The 16,760-nt window shown below is 41.2% G+C and overlaps 1 pseudogene; it reads left to right on the forward strand.

Moving 5' to 3' along the window:
* Positions 1-9,111: 9,111 nt before the first annotated feature.
* LOC149873795 (U2 spliceosomal RNA) lies at positions 9,112-9,340 on the forward strand (annotated as a pseudogene).
* Positions 9,341-16,760: the final 7,420 nt, after the last annotated feature.

Raw genomic sequence — 16,760 nt, forward strand, 5'->3', positions numbered from 1 at the left:
TAAGCTTGCAGAAAGTAAGATTCTGAATGACAGCCAGCATGGCTTCATTGCAGGCAGGCTTTGCCTTACCAACCTCATCTCCTTCTATGACCAGGTAAGTTGCCACCTGGACATGAGAGAGCAGGTTGACATTGTATACCTAGACTTTCAAAAGGCCTGTCATCTTGTATCTCACAGTGTCCTCACGAGGAAATTAACTCCGAGAGAGTCAGATGGGTGAGAAACTGGCTGCTGGACAGGACCTAGAGAGTCGTAGTGAATGGATCTGTGTCATCCTGGTGAGAAGTGGGCAGTGGTGTCCCACAGGGGTCAGTATTTGGTCCAGTACTTTTCAACATCTTTATTAACAATTTGGATGAGGGGGTGAAGAGCTCACTGGCCAAGTTCACAGATGATACCAAGTTATGGGAAAGCATGGCCATGCTTGAAGATAGGCTACAGCTACAGGTGGACCTAGACAGGCTAGCAAGTTGGGCAGATCAGAATCTGATGAAGTTCAATGATGAGAAATGTAAAGTGCTCTGCCTCGGGATGAGCAACCCCCAACACACCTACAGACTTGGCAGAAGCAAGCTGACTATTATCACGAATGAAAAGGACCTGGGACTAATAATAGACTACAGTATGAATATGAGCCAGCAGTGCAATGCTGTAGCCAGTAGGGCAAATAATACTCTGGCATGCATCAATTGGTGCATCTCCAGCAAAATCAAGGAGATGATTCTTCCACTCTACTCACCACTGGTGAGACCACAGCTGGAGTACTGCATCCAGTTCTGGGCACCACACTTTAACAAGGACATGGACAAGCTTGAGAGAGTACAAAGAAGAGCCACCTGAATGATCACAATCTTAAAAGGCATCCATATGGGAAAAGGCTGAGGGATCTGGGACTCTTCACCCTGAAGAAAACAAGGCTGAGAGGGGATCTGGTAGCAGCTTACCGCTACACTAGGGGAGTACATCAAGGGCTCGGTGAGAGACTGTTCACCAGGGCATCTGAGGGAAAAACCAGGAGTAACGGCCACAAACTCCTGGAAGATGGATTCAAGCTCAACATTAGGATAAACTTCTTCACAGTCAGTGTCCAGACTGTGGAATAAGCTCCCCGCAGAGGTGGTGCAATCACCTACCCTGGAAATCTTCAAAAGGAGACTAGACGGTCACCTTGCTGGGGTCACCTGACCTCTAGTTATCTTTCCTGCTTAATGCAGAGGGCTGGACCCAATGATCTTCCAAGATCCCTTCAGGCCTTGCAATCTATGAATCTATTAATTTAATCCAAAAAAGTTGCTTCTTTCTGAGGGCAATTGAATGTTATATCGATAGGATAAATGTCACTTAAAGAAGCAAGGAGAAAATTATATTTCCATTTGTTTTGATGTGAAAAATGTTCAGTTCTCAGCGTTTTGATTCTTTGATTGGAAGGAAGAGGGGGAAAGAGAGTAAATGGGCAAGGGAGAAAGCATACTTTTTAATTTCCAAAGCACATTGAAACAAAGTGTTTTTGTTTTGATGAAAAATCAAAAACCGTATGGAAACTTTTGAACAAACTGAAAATGGTAAATGTCTGCATTCTAATATCTTCTGGTGAGAACAAGGCACTTATCAACTATAAAAATATTTTAAACATTATGACTTAATTTTTATAGTTTATGTCAGTGATGTAGACCCATTTACAATGCCCACATTCAGTTTACTTGCATGTTCTGGGGGGCAGAGGTGGTACTACAATGTGTCTGTGCACCCCATAGCCCTAGGGCCTCTGAGGGTCATTTCAAATTGCTCCTTAAGTTACAGCCATTTCAGTGGTGCTCTTATTTACATCAGGAGAAACAACTTCCTGTGGCCTGTTCCTCAAGGGGAGGATCAGCTACAGTATTCTGCAGTCCAGTTTTCATTCCTACAGTGATGGCTTATAAACCTGGTTGTCCCATCGACCAGATAGTTCTATTGCAGAGGGAATTTTGCAGCTGCCACTTTAACAAAGCTTTAAAGTCATTTTGGTACATGGCAAAGGGGACATTTTGTAGGGCCAGATTGAGCATTTAGTATATGTTTTAGGATTGCAAACTTCCAAGTCCCTTTTTCCTTCAGTATGCCCCTGGCATGACAGCCATCTCTTGGAAGAATCATCACCCACACCCTGTGTAGTGGGTGTGGATGAGTGAAAGTGGGTATGTCTGCAATTCCACAAAGTTCTGACATTTCCCAGTATCTGGGACAAATTTTCAGGCAGGGAGGAACTGGCTCCCTGTTTGGAATAAGCCTTGACCACAGGAAATAAAAAATGGCTGAAACCATATTTTTACATCCTCCTCCCAACTGAAGGCATTATAGATGTGTCCTCATGAATGGGAACATGCATTTTTCCGGGAACAAACAGCAGCAGCACAAATTTGTGTTGCTGTTAGTTGTCCCTGGGCATGCCTCTGCATGCACACTGTGTGGCATGTGCCAACTTGCCCCAGCTGAGCCAGCACCTGGGCTGGCCCCAGCAGCCTTACCTAGGGTACTGGGTTCTCTCTGGGCTACAGCAGTGGTGATCCAGGTGCACAGAGCCTGGCCAAGAGCTAGACCATGGCTCTGGCCAGCCAGGCTCTCGTTTCAGGTGACATACCCTGATGCCAAGTGCACCACCCCACAGTTTTTTTGGTGCAGTTTTTGACAACAGGATCTCCCAGTGTCAAAAAAAGCCACTGTGCTGCAAATTAACAATGCAGTGAACACCTGGATGTGCAGTGCCTGTGGTTTGAAGTGCTACAGATGGCTTTGTGGTGCCAAAAAATGCACTCTTGGGGACGAGCCCATTGAGTGTTTCTTTCTTCTGCCATAGGGTCTGATGGAAGAGGACCCACTGGACTTCTGGGAATTGCATGACAAAATCTTTAACCCTTCTGAAAATCTTCATCCAAACATTTTCCTAGTTTTCATTACCCTGCAAAACATGCTTCCATTCCTACTAAACTACTTCCATTCCTACCTGTATGCTGACGTGACATATTGGTCTTTGCAAGTTATTGATCCATATTGTCTCAAGACCTTCCTGTATCTGTCATGAAGGAAATGTGATTGGCTACAAGCCAGTGTTTTTAGCCAAGTGCCTGCATATGCGTAAGGCATTGACTGCACTTGTTTATACAAGTACTAAATGACTGCAGAGTAACCAGATTTACCATGCAGTAGTTTTGCCAAATGGTTTTTTCATGACGTGACCGTTCAGTAGCCCAAGACTACTCCACAGTAGTGTCGCATCATGCTTTCTGCCATGTGACACTACTATGACTACTGTGCAGTCAGCATCTCATGTAGATGCGGCCAGTGTGTCTTAATGGGTTTGATTCTGCTCCCCTTGTGTTGAGTAGTCCTTTACTCCAAGGGCAACTGGTGCCTTCTAATACTGGGGGGACACCAGAGGTCAATCGCCAACCCGGGGGGGGGGGGTCCCCCCACCGGCTGATTGCCACCAGAAGTGTCACCAGTGCTTCTCTCAGGGAGGCACAGCCAATCTCAGGGGGTGCACATGCACCCACATGCACCCCCCTATGCATCACCAGTGCTTTACTCTAAAAGTGCCTTCACTGGAATAAAGCGAATCGCTTGAAACAGATAATATTATTCAGCTTGGGAAAGGGTGGCATAATTAGACCTATGGCAGCTTAATCAAAGGCTTGATTGAAACCAATGTGAGTTTTACTATGGATGCAAATGAAAGCAGCAGTATCAAACCTAAAGGACCTGAATTATCATTTACTACAGAGTAGTATAAAACAACCTTTGTGTAAATGCAAACCAGACTCAGAATCTCTAACCAGTTTTCCTTTCTATAGTACAGTGGTCCAGTTCTGCCCTGGTGCATGTATCTGAGAGCAAAGTCTGACCTGGACACCTATAACAGCTAAGAGAAAGTGAAGCGTAGGGGTGTTTAATAGTAGTGGAGTTTGGAGTTCTACTGCCAGTGGCTACCTCTGCTACATATCATTTTCTCTGCTGTGGAAATCAGGAAATAGTTTCATGAAAATCAGGGACTTGCTTCAAGATGTTTTAGTAAATGGCATGGTAAGTCAAGGACAATTGTCTAAAGATGTACAAGCTTAAAGGTCAGTAGGTACTAACATTTTACTATGATGGTAGCGCTCCATGGAACAAAGTCTTGTAGTGTATTATGGCCCTGGGATCAGTACAGAGTGAATTTTCCCTTGCATTGGCCAAACTGAATATCTGTTCAAGAAAAAAATTAAAAGATGGAACCGAGGATGAGAGGTGGTTTGTATGTGAAACAAGCACTGCAATAAGTGAAAATGAAATAAATGTGCCTTGCTTTCATGTTATCTTAATTAATTCCCAGCTTGAATTACTATCCTAATGTTTTAACATATATGTTTGCAGCTCAATGAATACTTAGCATAAGTTTCAATTTGTGTTGGGGTCTGTGACTGTTTCATCTTGGCGGGGTTAGACAGAGTGGTAGTGTGTTTGTGAGTCCATGTGGGATATGTTACAGGGTTTGAATGGATGCGTAAGTATGGGAGGATAAACCTATATGTTGCTGAAGGGAGGAGGTTATGGGTTTAGGCAATTATCTCAACATACTTAGAACCATAAATGTGTGTAAAGTTGTATAATATGCAACTATGTCTTGGGTGATGGCTAGGAATGCATATACATGGAAGCCAGGGGTGTCAAAGTACAGCCCATTGACTGGATCTATCCCACGGATCATCCAGGTCTTTGTACTGCCTGTGGGTCTTGGATGTGATCTATGTACCAGTGGCATGCAACGGCCTGGCTCCATGTGCTGAACTGGAAGTGTGGGGTCAGTCTGGTGCACATTGCAGGAAGCAAACAGAACCAGCCTGGAGCTTATTCTGCCAATAGCACTCAGTGCTGGTCCAGTGTGCACACTGCCAGCTGCACTCAGGCCCAGTCCCAGGTGCACATTGCCACTATATTCTGGTCTGGTCTGGTTTGGGGTGCATGCTCCATAGACTGGAATCAACTACCTGTATCCAGCTGTCCTTGGGGTCAGCCTGGGACTTATACTACCAGTGGTGCCATGCTGCCACTGTGCTCTGGGTGGCTGGTCTGCGTCACATGCTGCCCGTGGCACCGTGCAGCACTGAATCCAGTGTGTGGGACCAGACTTTGGGCTCAATCTGGGCTGAAGACTGGCCTAGCACAACTCATCTGGCCCGTGGGTCCTGTTGAGTTTGATACCTCTGATGTAGGCAATAGGTATAGATTTATTTAAAAGGGGAGTGTAGGCTCTATAATATGTGTGAGGTGAGGGAAAAGTAGCAGTTATTTTTTGAAGCATCACATTAAATTTACTATGTATAAATAACCAGATTACTTGGGAATTATCCTATCTAAAAAAAAAGATTGTATAGGAAAAGCTAGTTAATTTCTCATTTGATCTGGTTCAGACTCAGCAGGTGTATTTTTCTCCAAGTGTTTACAAAGCAATGTTCAGAATACAATTAGAAGGATGTTTGTCCCAGTTGCATAACACATATACACTCCCAATTCTTCTTCTTCTTCTTCTTCTTATTGTTATTATTCTATGTTATTATTATTATTATTGTTATTATTCTATGTTAACTGGATATAGACTGGGTTTCTTTACTCTGATATAAAGAAACAGTGCCAACAAAAGGCAAAACAGAGCCCACATTTCAGAAAGATAAATATGTTTTGGTGAGCACCTGACATCGGTACTTGCAACTCATGCCAGCTAGCCAATCACACAACTGTATATCAACAGTCTGCCTGCATTGGTTCAAAAACTTCATGCCATGTGATGCCTCTGCAGTTGCCTGAATGAATGAAGCATTGCTTGGGTGACCAGGTGCCATCAGTCACAAATTCCAGTGTCAGCAGCTCAATGCAACAAATGCAGAATGATACTTGTGTGTTTAGCGCTGTAGCTAAAGAAATATGCACCCATTATGTATTCTCTCTTTACCCATATGCAGACAGATGAATTATTCTGGTAATGGCCACTTTGCACACCATCTCCTCAACACAGAAACACCAAAAATAATAGTGGATGAATTACACATGACAGTAACACCTTGGGGCTTCATTACATTTCAGGACCTTTACACTTGATAGAGTTGGGTATAAATTTTCTGAACAAGCAGAGTTTTGTTGGAAAATGAGTTGCTGAGAATTGAGTGCTTTTATTTGAAACCTCTTGGCTTGGATGAATTTTTACTAAATTCAAGGTGAGGGTTGGAGGAAACCCAGCCTGAATGCCTGGCTGACTGCCTGATAGTCAATGTGGTTCCAGTTCTGTGGTTCCTGGATTTCCATGGAAGCATGTAGTCTCCAAAGCAGTCAACCTGGCTCTCTCTATCAAGAGTCAGGTATCCTAGGAGCTCCCTCAGGGAAATGGACATTGTGTCATATGATGTCAGTTTTACTGAGCAGCAGTGCAGGGAGCTTCCAGTGTACAGGAACATTTGAAAATGTTTGGTTTTGATCTGACTCAGACCCAAAGAAAAATTCCCATCAATGAGAAACTGTTTTTCTACTCCCTCCAGGGCTGTGTTATGTGGAGAATTAATAAAAAGTCAGTCCTTGCTTGGGAATACTCATACATGCTAGTTTATTGGCATTATCCTTAGTCCAATCCCTTAACAATTCTTCCTAAAAGGTGGATCCTGTTGGTAGTAAAGAAGTAAGAGGCCAGGTGTCAGGGTCCAGCCATCAATTTGTTTGATATGCTCATAGGTAAACAGCACCATCTCATTTTCACAGATGAGCAAACCTAAAGTGCAGAGAGATTAAGCATCTTGCCATATGTTGTGCAAGCAGTATAGGGTAGTGGATGACTTGGATACATCCTTGACTATGAAAACTATTGGCATATATAATAAATACCTACCTAATGCAATCTCAATAAAAATACAAGAAATAATAAAATAACTAAGAAAGATATGTATCCAGCCCTGTAGACATCCTATTATACAATTAACAATGTCAGATATATCAGCAACATTCACATTACCATTTCAGCAGAACTCAAGCAACCTAATGCCTACAAAAAATCCATTTCACCTTTGGAGAGCCTTAGCCCTCGCTAAAATCGTTATCTTTTGCAGCATTTCCAGAAAGCCATTGGATTCAGAATTATTTTCAGCCAAGAGGGGAGTGAATTCTAGGGCACTAAAATCACTGAGTGGTGATCAAAGAGTGCATGGGTATGTTACATGGGTGAGGGTTAAAATTATTTTCAGAATTCATAACGTGTAGTTTCACATACTATTATTTAATGTAATGAGCTGTGGATGTCTGCTGGAGAGAAGGCTGGGTCTGAAGGATCTTCTGGAGTTTAGGAATTCTGTTGGGCAGTGAGGGCTTCTCTGTACCACTTGAAGTTTTATATCTGGAACAGTGAAATGGCTCAGACCTCAGCCAGTTTAACACTTCCACTTTTAAAGTTTTACATTCATAATATTTTAAGGACCGAAATGTTAACTTGGAGAAGATTGTGGCTTCTTTACAAACATAGCACCCTCAGTACTGACCTCCATTGTCCTGTAGAGCTGCTTAGCTTCATTGGGTTTCTGGGCTACCTGGCTGGACCACACAGCTCTTGCTGCCATGCTCAGCAGGATCCCACATCTTCCTGGCATAAGAAGTGGAATGAACTTTGCTGAAAACTCATTATCTAGGGCCCTATCTGTATGAAGGAAATTTGCACTCGAAGTAACTATGCTGATATATCTACATCAACGCCACCCCCTGATATAAATATATTCTGTGTAATGACACTGATGCAGTTACATTAATGTGAATATCGGTAATGTAGCTAGGGCCCACTTCTTCCCATGTCAGCTTAGCCATAGGCACCTAGTCAGTAGCAAAGGGAAGCAAGAATAACTTTGTAACTTCCAAGTGTGTTTTCCTCAGCCCCACCATATCCAGGACAGGGGTAGGCAATTATTTTGGGTGGAGGGCCGCTTACTGAGTTTTAGCACGTTATTGAGGGCCACATGACAGGCAGCCCAAGGCAGATAAATATTAATTTTCTAAATATTTTGGGGGCTCCATGGGCCAGATAGAATGGCCTGGTGGTCCACATCTGGCCCCTGGGATGCATTTTGCCCACCCCTGCCCTAGTTACTCGTGCATATCTAACTCTATGTGCATTGGTTAGTCTATAAGGTGCAAATCTACCCTGCCTTGAATTTGGAAGGTTTAAAAGAGCTCTGCCGCTGAGTGGGAACCAAAGATTCATGAGATAATTTTTCCATGTTTTATGAAGCTCTTGTCATCTGAAAAGTGTTTAACTGCTGATATTAGAGGGAGGAAAATCTAGTTTTCCTCCGGAAGGCAATTGACAGAGGAAAAAAATGATTCCTAGGAAAACTGAGAGAGATGAAAATAAAGCTTAGGTTTACAAACAGATTTCCTTCCTCACTATGGAGACATTACTGACTGAGATTTCTGATCAGGCACTAGTAGATGAATACAAAACACTGATTGCCAGACTGCCTGCCTTTAACTTTATTACAGAGAGTACTCCCAAAGTGCTAACTAAGGCTTATTATTCAGCCCATTCAGCTCACACCTGGCTCTTGGTGGTATGTTGCACAGCTTTAACTTGATGAACTATTGCTTTATTGCTCTATGCTATTTCCGTCTCCCTCCAGCTTGAGAAACTACACTTCAATCAATTGCTAATGTCAGCGTGGGATCAATAACCTTCATTTGTAGCAGCAAGGGAGCACACATCTGGAAAGGCTAGGGCGAGAGGAGGGGAGCAAATCCATCAGGCTGTGCAAAGTATATTGTTATCATAGCAGTGTTTGGTTTCAGCAGGGCTCTGAGTTCAGGGACACCTCAAATGTTTCTTCAAGGGCGCACATGCATAGAGAACAATTACAATGGAAGCATATTTTACCTTTTTTCTGTCTTGATTGCTGAAATGATGGGGCCTCACAGAAGATTTATGAAGAGGTTTGGAGTGAAGGGACCAGACAGCAGCGTGGCAGGGCAGAATTCTGCTGGTCCCTGCCACTAATTTTCTGGACAAAGACCTGAAACCTCTCTGCCTCTGCTTCCCCTGTGTAAAATGGGGACAATGACACTCTTGCATAGCTTTTTTCTGCCTTGGCTATTGAATTAGCAAGCTGTGGTGAATGTAGATACATCTGTGCTTTTTATATTCAGGTGGTTTTCCCAGGGCAGGTGATTGTTTCTGATATGTCCTCCATTGGAGGTCTATATTGAGCAGATTCTTTTTGGTGTTGGGTGGTGGAACTGGAGCTTGCTCCATCCACTCCATGCATTGACCTGGTATTCCAGTGCTTCCAGGACTGGTGCAAAAAAATCAGAAGAAAAAAAAAACTATACAATGCACACTATCACATGGCCTTCCTTGAAGGTTTTAAGCTCAACTGCAATATTATGAACAATCACAGAGATGGTTACATCTGACTTGCACTTCTCCTTAGACCAACACAGCTACAACCTATACCAGTGTAAGATTCCAGCACACACCAGCCAATGTACTTATTCCCCAGCCAATGTACTTGTTCCTTGGCCTGCAGAATTAAGATAAATCTGTTACAATGTCATTCACCATCTGGCCTTTCTGCAAAGACTATTACACTACAAAAATCAGTGACATGGACTAATATGGATAGAAGTAGAAAGCTGATATGTGAAGGGGTTTGAAATTATTAATTAATACCATAGAATTCAGAAGGGGAAAAAATGATCTTCTGTCAGAAGCAACAGTGAGTTTTATTCAGGGCTAAGTCCAGCTTTTTTGTGGTCATGGTTGTTAATACTAAGAAGCATTTTTTCAGAGAAGATGGTGCAGTTCCAGTACCTGGACAAAACTGTGTTTTCCTAGGCTGCTAGGGGAAGAAACTCCTAGTTCTCAAAGAAATGTCAACATTTCCACAGCATTTCCTGGCAAAATAGTACTTTTTCCCTTCCAGGCGGCTGTTTATTATTTTTTTTAAAAAATAGGGAAAAACAAAAGGGGATTTATGTTTATAAGACTTAAAATTTGAGGATTTCTTCATTTGGCCAAAATGGTAAATTCTTCTCCCAAATTTTGGATGACCAAATAATTTCACATGATCCCTGGGTGCTCATGTTTGCCAACCAAGCCATGGTTTCCTTTCACCTAAAAATATCCTCAGGATAAATACCAATCCCCTGAGACATTCAGATCCCTTCTTTTACCTTGGATTGATCTCTGAATCAATGAGGTTTGAGCTGGTTATTCCCTAATTTATTAAACCTGGTATCTGGGAATCTGAAAAATACTTTGGAGTTGCCGTAATGCATTTTGTACTGGTGGAGCCATTTGTCCTAATACATTTTGCACTGCTCAGTCTGGGCATCTTGGCATCCTGAATCAATCTGAACAGTATTGAATACAGTTTAATTAATGTCCAATGTAGCGTGCCTTGGAAAAGCAGACAGCTGGCAGCTTATCTTCTGTGACCTTGGGTGACAGACACAATCTGGGATAATGCTAATGTGTGTCTTTTGTCAGTTGATACTGGGAGAGAGCCAAAAAATCAGGGCTTCAACAACCAAACAATTAGTACATATCCAAGTGGATCAGGGTGGGGAATGAGATAAATCTACCATGAAAGCATCTAAGCACCTTGTGACGCATAGACAAGCGAGTCCCCGGGTGCAATGCAGCAACATTTAATTTCATAAAGTATCTCACAACATTCTGTGATTCTGACAAAGCAGTTACAATACAACTTCATTATAATGAACCCATATGGGACTGGGAGAAAGGTTTATTAAAAGAGGATGTTCACCATAATAGGGTGAATTAATTTGCTGCATCATAATCAGTGCCTAGTGTTGGATTGTTAAAAGCAAGGGGTTGTTATAAACAGGCTTCATTATAATGAGGTTGTACTATATTATTCTCAGGAGACGTGGGCTGAAGCAAAAAGACTTGGGAAAATGGAAGGCATGGAAATAATAGCGACCGCTGTGGGGAAGCTAGTGGGTGGCTCATTGATTTTAGGCATCATAGATGATGTGTTCTGGGCTCAGTTCTTAAACAGGAAATGACTGAGATGTGACCAAAACTCACAAAGTGGAGGGAATGTGTAGAGTTCATGGGGAGACAGTAATGAAACCATGAAACACCATGAAGGCAAGAACAGTGACTGGAAACCAGTAGAAGGTTTCAAGGATGGGGTCATATTTGCCTATAGTTATTTAGATCTAAAATGATTCTAAAAAGGCCTATTCAAGGATGTAGATTCAAGGTGCCCTAATGCTTTCCTTAATTACATAATATTAATGCTGAAATCAAATCAACATTAAATTAATCATTCTAACACTGTGGAAATAAGCTATGTTTTCTCCTGGGTGATAAGGAGATCTTGCCAAGATAATTTTCCTTGACCAGTTTCCAGAACAGCTCTCACAGGTAGTTAACCAGGCCAGACAGTTAACCCACAATATAATGGAGTCACTGTTTTTTAAACCACGGCCATATTAAACCACAATGACTCTTCTTTTTTCTTCTTTTTCCCCTTAAAGGAGACAAGTTTCTGTGTATTAAAGCATGACTGAAACAATAAAGTGCACAACAATTCTAATATTATAAAAGCCTTAGTCTATCTGTCTGTCTGTCCATAACACTTTATTTGCACTCTGATTGGTTGTCTGAAACAACCAATCAGAGTGCTCTAAGAGTGTTCTGGACAGGAGGCACCAGCAGTGGTGTGGCAGAATGCCACCCTGACAGCAGTGATGGAGGGGTCAGAGCGCCGGGGGGGCGAGGCCAGCAATGCTCTCTGCAGGCAGCAGCACAGGGTATGGCCGAGGGGGATGGAGGGCACGGCAGGGCAAGGTTATCCCCCCACACACACTCCTGGGAGACAGCGGCAGTGCAGTGTGGTGGGAAGCAGCGCTCTGTCCCCGCCTGCCCCCATCCCACCATTCTTGACGGGCAATTGGCTAGCTCACTAATAAAGATTTCTACAGCGTGTGTCCTTTCACTTGATAACAGTCTTGTACATCTGCTTTCATACTTTAGAAAACTTGGCGGTGGGGAGGAAAAGATGTGCAGTTGTTGCTTTCATACTAAATAACACATTTCACTATTTTTTCTACCCCTTCCCATTGTACTTATATGGTAAGTTTTTTTTATTAAATTTGTAGAACTTCCAGTCCTATATGGGTCTTATTTCCACATTAGCTGTCACTATGCAAGTAAGTAAAATTCAGCTAATTGATTCTAAATCTGACAAAAAGGTGTTTGTTTCTTTCAAGTTTAGAATGAAGCTAGATTTCTAGATCTTGAGATACTTTATGAAACAGGATTTTTATCCTCCATATATGCCCTAAAGGTAATGGTGGTTGAAAATTTCTCATTGAAAAATATAGATGAAGAAAGTATCACCTTTCCTTTTTAACAAGTATTTCATTATTCCATAATAAAATAAAAAGTACCCCATATTTCTAAACTTCATGTAAAATTCAAACTTGCTTTGAAATGAGCCTCTTTTATGTTCCAAATTCCCCATGTCCCTTTTTATCAGGGGTTGCATTTCTCTTTTTAAAAGTATCCACAAATCTGCTTGGTAATTTTCATGAAACGAATGTCATATTGATGAAATATTCAAAATCAGAGTAGCTGAAATACTATGAAAAAAGCATTTCTCCATATTTTGAACATAATCAAAAAAGGAAATTCCATATTTTGCAAACAAAAAAGTTTATTCTTAGATTTTTCTAATGCAAGTATTTTGATTTAGGAAATATGGTAGAGAAAAGTTTGGATTGCATGTCCAGTTCTTTTAGTACTTATCCCAACCAAATATCATCTTCAAAGTTACTGAGATTTTCTTGTTAGTGGATGGAATAATCTCAGTTGAGGTTAATTGTTCATGCAGCTATGCAATCTCAAATCACACTCCGAGAAGGAAGGTTGATTTTAAAGCCTCAGTGATGATATAACCCATGATACAGGCCCTGGCCTACCTGACTTTTAAAGTCTCTTCCAGCCCTACAATTCTAATTTTGCATGAAAATTACTACTTGCAATTGCTTTCCATTTTCACTTGCTTATCAACTGAAGATAAATGCCTACATTAATTGAGATACTTAGTGCTGACCCCATCTGGCTACAGGTGCCATTACTATCCCTAGAGACTTAAATGTTTCTTATCTTATCAGTGAAGTCTTTTGATCAGGAAGCATCTTCTCTAGCTGACCTATTCTTCACTTCAAAGCTAGTGTAACCTGAGTAATCTTTCCCCTTTGCTGTTACACAGGAGTAGAGAGGAGCACACCGGGGGATCATTTGGGAAGTTTGGGTGACAAGCTCCAAAACCCTTCATGTTGAGCTTTTTTTTTTCTGACTAACCAGTATAATATAACAACCAGGAAGGTAAATGCAGGGTCCTTCTAAAACCTCTTCATATGAGCTGAACAAAAGATTTATGACTTCATATCCAGTGACAACTATAGCCTAGGAGAATCTTTTGCTGAAGAAGGAAAGTCTCTCAGTTACGACACTGTAATATGCCACAGTCCAGTAAGATACTTAACCCAGTATCTATTTGGGCATGAGAATAGCCCCGTTGATTTGAATAGGATTATTCATATGCTTTACTTTATGCATGGTCTCAACTACTGTTGCACTGGGCCCATAGCAAACACTCTCTCTGTATTTCATGTGAAGCATTGTCTGTAATTCAGATGTAAGATTAGCCCTAGTGCTCACAGTGACAGTGCTTTGTTTGCTGATTCAGAAAATGATTGGCTTCTTTTTTACTTGCCTAGCTATCCAAATTAAATTTCGAAGTTGCTATGTGTCTGCATCATTCACAATAAATGTACAAGCAAATGACTAACTGCAAAACCAATTGATCATCTGTATGCTTACCATGGCAGCACCTGAAATTATAAAATTTGCCTAAGCGTATCACGGATGCTATGAAATAATGTTAATGTAGTGAGGCCTACTTCAGCCAGCTCTTCTTCTTGCTCTCCAAGGTTTTCAAAAGGTCTACCTAAAGTGTATACAGAGCCCTACTCAGCCATGTAAGTAGACACCTTCAAACTTCATATACAATGACATAATTTGTGTACCTAGGCACCCAACTGAATGGCCAAGTTTTGCGCAAGCAATTTGCATCCAACTATGAAAATCAGGCACAAGGAATGTGTTTGTCGATGCTTTTTTGTTGTTGTTGTTGCAAAACTGGAAAAAGTTTTTGAAATTCAGATAGACTTTTACCATTGAAAATCCTTTCCCTTGCTAACCATGCCTAGCATGAATTATGATGAGAGCAGAATTAAGGGACTGATCCTTTGCTTGGAGTCAATGGCACAAAAGTTCCATTGATTTCAAGGGTGCAATTCTTAAACAGAGAAAGGGCCTTCCAAGCAAAGGAATTCCAGGGAAGGACATGACAGAGCTAAAAGAACTGAAGGAGGGGAGAAGAAAATATAGAATAAAAGGAAGGAGGAAAAGACGATCTTACATAGAAGACAATGAAATATTGGAAATATTAAACAGAGAGAAAGGGATGAAGAAAGAGAGGAATTGTTTTAAATAAGAAAGAATAGCAAAACATGAAAAGAAATGTAAATAGGATGAGCATGGATAGAGCGAGTTAAAGCGGGGATGGGAGAAAATAAACAAAGAAATGAGAATAGACAAGAGAACACACAGAGCTCTTACAGAAACAGCATCAAATTTTGTTTAATTTATTTAAGTGGTTTTATTATTGTATTTCCCTGACAGGAATCCTTAATGTCCATGTGTTTGGGATAGGAGGCATGCGATGGATATTTTGGAGTCCTGGCTGTATAATTGTTGTTGGTTTCTCTTGATTCTACAGTTAAATTAATTGACCAAAGGGAGAGAAAAACCTAATATTTACCAGTTGGCCACAGCTCCTCAAAAATAGAGGGATACCTAGTGATGTGCAGATCCTACAGATTAGCTAGAAAATTGCCACTTAACAGTACTTTTAAAAAATATTAATGGCTAATTAGACCTGCAGTCTTAGATTTGAAAGCATTGTGTTTGTCTCTGATTTCCTGAATATCACATTCTGGAGAATTCCATTAATTTGTTCCTGCTTTAAGCCAACATATTTGTAGTAGAACTAGAACAAATCTTTTTAGAAATACACCCCCATCTTGATGTGAAGACCTCAAACGATGGCATATTAATTATATTTCTAGCAATCTGTTCCACTGGTTAATGACAGACTTGGGTTCAAGCACACCCCTTTGCTCATCTTTCTCTGCATTAGAGATGGCTGTCAGATGGGCCAAAGGCCATCAGTTCTCTTTTCTTTAATGTAGAAAATCAATTGGTCATCAACATTACCATTACTGTAAACATTTAATATATTTAAAATGAATCAATTACACTTGGACAGACAAGGTTCTTCGGGTATTTCTGACATCTTTTATTAGAGCAACTCAAATAGTTGGACAAATTCTTCTTCGCAAGCTTTCAGGTTGAAATACCCTTCGATTACACTTGAGCTGAGAAGGTGAAATCCTCTCTCTGGAAGTCCAACAATTCCAAGACTGGTTCTGTGCCTAGTGACATGAGCATGATTCAGTTTGCATGAGGCCCAATTTATTTTTAGTCAAGAGTAATTTTGCAGGGAGAGTAGAAAAATCCTTCCCTAGCTGCAGCCCCTGACCACAGAAGTTGGCCTTGCCTTAGGTTAAGCAATGATGCCTTTCCATCTTTCACACAAGAGTGAGAAGAATCCAGGCTCCTTGGGTGTTGTGGATTGGCAATCAGATCTTAGCACCATTTAATTTTTTTTTAAAAGCTTTTAACAGACTATACCATTTAGCTACTAATATGGCCTGCATGAGGATATGAATGAATGAAGGATTTAATCACAGTTGGGATATTCTTGGTATAGTTAACTGTTGTGTTCTCTAAATCCTTCTCCTTCTTAATTTATCTCTAGCACAAAGGGGCATCTTTTCCACTGTGAGAAGAGTGAGTTGGCTAAACGTCAATGCAAGGATTCCTTTGTTGTCAGTGCTTTGTGTGCGAACATAGCCTTGATGAATGACAGCCAGGGCTGCAAATTAGCTTGAGCTTTTGCAAGCTCAGTTTTCTGTCTAAATTACCCTGATTCTGTAACTTCAGAAGCCAGGTATTTTCTTGATTGTGAACATTGTGCTCTTGTGGGATAGATTGGAATGTCAGGCATAATTTACAGGTAACCCCTACTATAAACTCACCTTATGTGGGCCTGAAAGCAGATCATTAGCATCAGGCAATTACAGCTACACTTGGGTGCAGAGGTCCAGTCCTGTAGAACAATTCCTGTTGACATCAGTAAGAGTTTGGGCTGCGTAAATGCAGCAGGGGGTCAGAGCAAACACATGTTTTCAATGGGTCCAACCACTGAAAGGCACTGTTCCTGGGTATATACATTATACAACTGGTAATGCTTCTACCCAATCTAGGCCAAAGAGGAGACATCTCCAGTAGAATCATAGAGGTAAGAAAGATTCCTTCCAAAGATGTATAGTACTTATTTATTTTTATTTTTGGTGTCATGGCCTAAGTTCACAGCCAGAATTGCGGCCCTGCTGTTCTAGGTACTGAAAAAATACAAATATCTTGAAGTGCTTACAATCTAAGGAGACCAAGCAAGGGAAGTGTTATCAGCAGTAGTTAAGCAGCCCCAGACACTGACTTGGGAGATGGTAGAGCAGGGGTATAAAAATACATAGGGTTACCATATTTCCAGTATCAAAAA

The sequence above is a fragment of the Crocodylus siamensis genome, chromosome 1 (assembly GCF_052110815.1).
Source record: "Crocodylus siamensis isolate JL-2025a chromosome 1, ASM5211081v1, whole genome shotgun sequence".
Lineage (NCBI taxonomy): Eukaryota > Metazoa > Chordata > Crocodylia > Crocodylidae > Crocodylus > Crocodylus siamensis.